This window comes from Pipra filicauda, unplaced genomic scaffold (genome assembly GCF_003945595.2).
Source record: "Pipra filicauda isolate LSUMZ 115617 unplaced genomic scaffold, ASM394559v2 scaffold14_size4853619_pilon, whole genome shotgun sequence".
Classification (NCBI taxonomy): domain Eukaryota; kingdom Metazoa; phylum Chordata; class Aves; order Passeriformes; family Pipridae; genus Pipra; species Pipra filicauda.
The window spans coordinates 1323046-1329045 of NW_024103985.1; the positions used below are offsets into that span (position 1 = coordinate 1323046).

Genomic DNA, 6000 nt, shown 5'->3' on the forward strand with positions numbered 1-6000 from the left:
CTTTCCCTGTGATCTCACAGTTGCCCACATCCAATGAGTTTAGGATTTGCTTTGCTTTCAAAAGGAGGCTGATTTATATCTTTTTTCCTGCAGTCAAACTTGGGCTGCATGAGAAAAATCAGGAAATCGAGCAACTGCCTGTGCAAATCAGTCTTAAGTTAAGCAGCTTTTTGATCAGTCTATCCCAGGTACACCTGGAAAAGTTGCCTGTCACCCAGTCTCATGCTTGGCTATTTCCCAGAGGTACACCTGCAGCCCTGGTGCTCTCAGGATATAAAGAAGTGCTTTCCTCAAAGGATGCACATCTGAAATGCAGCAGATCTCAGTGAACTGGACATTAGACAACACTAGGGAAATAATTCTTCAGTTCCCAGGCAATGACCTTGGAAAAGTGAGTTCAGTACTTTATTCATCTCTACTGGCTATAATATTGTGCTTTATTAAGTGTGTGTAGTATCCCATCTAATGGGGACCAGCCTTTACATATCCGTGGACAACAGCTTTATTTCTTTCTAAATGAGTGTCTCCTGTGACTGAACTCTCAAGGAACACTACTCTTGAAATTAATCTTGAATGCTCTAATTAGAATGGTAGTGGTTACACAATTCTCTAACGGCTACTTTGAAGAAACAATTACTGTCTTTATTATGATAACCCTCCAGATGAGATACTGCAGTTGACAAAAGATTATTAAACAAGGTATTATTCAGTCACTGACTCACTCAGGCAGCAGCTTGTGCCTGTAGTGATGAAGGCCAACATGCCAGCACTTAAAAGTGTTGTAATACAGGGCTCAACTTTTTAATGCTTTTTGGACAGTACAATACTGCAATAGATTGGGGCTTTTTTTAGTAAATCAATGGTAATTCAACTATAATTAGATCCTCATAAGAATGCAGAGGGTGTGATCAGCATACAAAATTGTAAACCTTTTATTTCATCTATCTCAGAAACGAGCATAGGAGGTCAGAAACTGAGACAATGGGCATTATTTCCCAGAGTAAAGAATTGAGTTAATCCAATTTGTGTCTCTTTATAGCTAAAGTCATTAGTCAATCAGAAATGTGACTGTAGGGTAAACAATGTCAAGTCCATGGTAAAGTCTGAAAGTAACAATCGGAAGGAAAAATGAAATCCTGGTTATCCCAATAAAAGCAGGGTTATTTGGGCTAAAATAATTTTTAATTCTACAACCCTTGGGTTGTATCTACTTGTAAAATATCTTGGCAAGAAAGGCATTGCAGGAATGTAAAGATATTATCATGAGACTACCTATAACCACTTTGCTCAGCTCTTCTCTCTAGGGGTAGCTGCTTGAATAAGTGAGTAGTCATTGAGATTTTGAATTAGTTTTGTGTATTATACCTTCACTGGATAGTTCATTTTCCTCTGCTGTGGATAACACAAAGATCCTTTCTAAAAAGACAGTGCCCCAAGTTTTCTAATCAGATTCTTATACCCTGGTGACTCTGCAGAGCATTTTCTATTAGAATTGAGGCACGGGCTATGGAGCCAGAATAGAACAGGCTATTAAAAATGTTATCTCCATGGAAGCTTATAATAACAATACTAAAACAATTCCATGATAGAGAAGAACCCACTTGGAAAAGAGATTCATTAAGTCAGAGTCATTACCACTCACAAAAAGCTTCCAGTGAGAGAGAGTGATCTATAGAAGGAAGGTCTTGTACCAAGGAAAACAGCTACCTCTATAAAGGCATTATTCAGTATATTCAACAACAGCTCTTAAAAAAATCATCCAATAATGATTAAATCACTGATGATTGTTTTATCTGATCTCAGATTGCCCGTATAATTATAACAGTCATACTTTGGATTCTCTAAAAGTAGGCAATAATAACGTAAGAAATCTAAAAAGTAATTTTCTGCATTTTGATGTCCTTCAGTGCTCTTTTCTTTCACTTGAGCCATGTGCTGTGTTGGCAAGTCTCCATCCAAGTGCTGGATGGTATCAACAGACCGTGCTGGATTCTCAGAAGGAGGACATGGAGAGAGCAGCTGCAGATTTCCTCTGGTATTGTCAGGGCATTATCGCACTCCGGCACCATAAGGTTGCAGATTAGTACGTGCTGCTGTCAGAACTAAACTGGAAAGAACTCTGCCGCTCCCCTGTAAGGTATTCTGGTAGCACAAAGGGAGGGGGTTTAACACACTGAGTTCTCCAAAGTGCCACAGTTCATCTCTGTAGACAGATAAACAATTCTCCAGAGATATTTCTTTTTTTCTCTTCCAATAGCACGATTTGCCTCTTTCTAGTTGAGGGTATTTGTGAAACAACAAAGCTTTGCCGAAATGGCCCACTGAATACTCACACCCTTGTTGTATTCACTGATCCTTCCATTGCCATCACCCGGCATTTGGGGAGATCTTCACAATAATCTTTTATCTTCACCTACGTCTTAGTCACTTTAAAATATGCAGTGAACGTGATAGAAAAATCCCCACGACAAACGTTAAGTATCTCGGACAAATAAAGTGCATGTGCCCAACGCTCCACACCCGTCCATCAGCGCTGGGCTATCACCAGCCCTTCCTGGGGAACAGTTCCTCATTCATAGAAGATCTGCTTAGAAATTCATAGCCCACTTCGGCCCATTGCTATGAGAAAGCCTCACCAGGGTTATTGAATGCTGTCCCTTCTCAAGGTTACGGCCTTACAGCGGTGTCGAGCCCGGGGTACTTCGTTTCCTAAGCAGCAATTTGGCAGTTTGCCCTCGCGTAGCCGGGTAACAGTTCCTGGGTAACCACCAGGATTACTTCAATACCTTCAGCTGGGGCTTAGTTACCGAAGGAGTTCTGCTAAGAGGCTAATTAAAAAGTTCCAAACCGCGCTTACTTGATAGCAAAATATTGTTTGTTCACTAATTCAAAGACATAAAGATCGCGGGCCCAGGTGTTAATGCAAAAAATAATGGTTTTCTTTTTTATGCATGTTCCCAAATCTAAACTTCCACACCGTATAATTTACATAAATCCAGATTAGTTTCTCTCAGGAGGAACAGCTACACTGCTTGCAGCACATTCTTTCTGTCTGGGAGCCTTCCCAGCCTGTCAGCTCCGGAATTGACACATTCTGGGAAGCCTCTCTTGGCTCACCCGGAGCTCTCCCTCCCTTTTCTAGTTCTTTGAGGTTTTAGGCTTCTTTGATCCCCCACTTAGCCTTGGGAAGAGCACCCACTGTAGCCTGGATGGAGCCAGCTCATTAGTTTTTCTCCAAGTGATGACCCAGCCATTATCATCGGAGCTCCTTTGAAGCCACCTATCTGAAGATATTCTTATCTGTGCCATTGCCTCGCATTTCCTCTTTGCTCCTTTAACAACCTCTGCTTTGATTTAACTCTCTCCCTGCCGGCAGGAAACAATGTCGTTTTGAACGGGGAAACATTTGTAACAGGCATGAGGAATGTATTCCTGATGAGAAAAACCTGCTTCCTTTTTTTTTTTTTTTCCCCAACACCTGTTTCAACTTTCCCCTGTTATTCTGAAATCGGAGAGGTAAGAGGGAGTGCTCAAGGATTTCCACTGGCTCTGATTTAACACACGTGTGTGCAGAGGAGCTGGAAGACCAGACTAACACCTTTTGTTTTCTTTTCTCTGCATACATATGTGCGTGGTCACATTCTGTGGTCCCTCTTGGAATATTGCAAGATTTTTATAAAGCCATAATCGTATATAAATCATCAATTAGCAAATTTTCTCCAACTATCCCAACAGTTCTGTTAAATCAGGATCAGGAATCCTACTGAATCCTTTTCTTGGATTCAGTTGTGAAAATTGTGCGCAGTCCTGTCTCAGGCAACCTTCTCACACTGGAAAATCAAGCAGGTCATTTAAACAGCCCCAGAGAACACCGGTTTGGAAAGAACCAAGATAATGTCTGAGTTTTAAAAGATCTGAGCATCACCTGCCTTCTTTCCCTCCTTAAAATCAACTATAAAAACTCCCATAAACTCCACGGAAGAAAGTTTAAGAAAATGTTCAGGTATTCTGAAAACACCCTCCAAAATCTCTGAGCCACTACAGCAATTTGCAATGATACCTTTAGGTGTGAAGAAGGCATTAGTATATCTCTTACAAGATATGATATTTTGTCCCTGTTGTTCTTCTAGATAATTTAATTACAAAAAAACCACGAGTTATTTTCCCAGATTTGGTCTGATTAAAATGAAATACGAGCCAGATGGTTTGTAAACATTTTGAAAGGGTAAATTGTTGACGTAAAAAAGTGCAAAAGTCACAGGTAGGCAGCGATCCTCTCTAATGAAGTTGGAGACAGGAGACTGGAAGCTTTGGAATGAGGTGCTCTTTGTAACAGAAGTTTAAAGGAACAATGCCTAATGCTGAAGAATAATTTCACAAAGAGCCAATCATTCATTCTCCCACAGGTAAAATTCACTTGAGGTTTGGGGAAAAGTACAGAAGGGCCAAATCTCTCCTGCCTTGAGACTAATGCTATTATTCAAACAATAAAATATACATGAAAAAGGTATCCAGTCATCTCTACTCATTGCCAATTTTCAGGTTTTCTTCTGAGATCTACTCAGTATACATTTTAGTTGCAGTGATGTAAGTATGTTTGTTATTCTGTTCTTATGTTTGTTGGGGTTGCCTTTTACAGGTTACTGTGGTTTTTTTGGTTATGGGACGCGGGATTTCATTTTGCACTTGCAGGTTTTTTTGCCACTACCTTCAACAAATTCAAGATCAGTGCCCTTTCCTGAAATTTTATATATCCCTCTATGCCTCTGTTTTTATTGCACATCGAGGCTCATTGACTTTTTATGGCTGCCACTGTGGCAAATTAATTATTCCCTAATTATTATATGAGTGGGTGTGACTGTGTTGCACCACAATCTTCAAACATTACATCAGGAGTGGAACACAGCATGAACTGATTAAACATGTTCCTTCTTTGATGAATGTGTCCTTCCCTCTGCATCAGGCTGGGACAGGAGTGAATGGCAAATTATTGTCATCATCATGGTGGATGGTCATGAAGAAAATGGCCTTCTGATTGCACTGATTTACTTTTCACTACAGTTTCGGTTTAACACACCATCTTACTTGGGACATGTTTTCTTCCCTCTCTAGATCAAGCACATTAGTTATGCAACAACTGTCTGAAACTTCTCTAGTGGTTGAACTCCATATGCAAGGCTCTCTCTGGGTCTAGGTAAAGACTATGGAATATTGACTTTCCCCAGGGAATATCTCCAGCAGAAAGTTTCTCTTACAGAGATAGCTTCAGAGAAAAAACCAAAAGTAATGTATTTTACTGTCCAAGGAAAGGGAAATCACCAGAATTTTAACCAGAGAACTAACTTGATTGTATAGAACACTTGAAACCTTCCCATGGCCTCCAAAACAAGATAACTACTCTGCAAGCTTGCTTTCTTCTCCAAAATAGCTTTTTCAGGCTTGCTCATGTTCTCCCTATACCTAACTGATAACTCTTCTCAGCTGGGCTTCCATCCAATGTAATATCTGTGTTCTGAGATTGTATCACAAACCCATGGGGGATTAGCAAATCACAGATGTGGACTTTCTTATAGTGTGGAGCCAAAATGTCTCACTGATTTCTCTGGACACCTAAACACCTTCTGCAGTGTTCTCCTCCGGGTTTGGGACAAGTGTGAGCTTTGTTTTCAGGACTAATTTCGATTTTCAGGTAATATCTACAGATAACTTCACATTAATGGTACATAAATACATATCTGGGTCCAGCAGCTGATATAAACCACCATTTTTTCCCAGATTTCTGTGGTCCATGACTGAAAAGAAAAAGGGCAAGAATAGCTCAAATGTGACATTCAGTTAGTTTGCTTGATCCACTATAGGAACAGACTTAACTGTTGTCATGGTGGTAGTTATATAAGGCCCTGCAGAAAAGAAAATAGAACACGAGCCATACAAGCATTTCTAAAGTGCAAACATTTAAATAGCAGCTTCTGTTTAGTTTGTAGTGTTTTCTCACCTCCT

The 6000-nt window shown here is 40.1% G+C and overlaps 1 long non-coding RNA gene across 1 annotated transcript in view; it reads right to left on the reverse strand.

Moving 5' to 3' along the window:
• Positions 1-2685, reverse strand: part of LOC120322481 — a 42569-nt gene extending 39884 nt beyond the window's left edge. Inside the window, exon 1 of the long non-coding RNA XR_005562634.1 lies at positions 2637-2685. This is a non-coding gene — a long non-coding RNA (uncharacterized LOC120322481). The remainder of the gene's footprint in view (positions 1-2636) is intronic.
• Positions 2686-6000: the final 3315 nt, after the last annotated feature.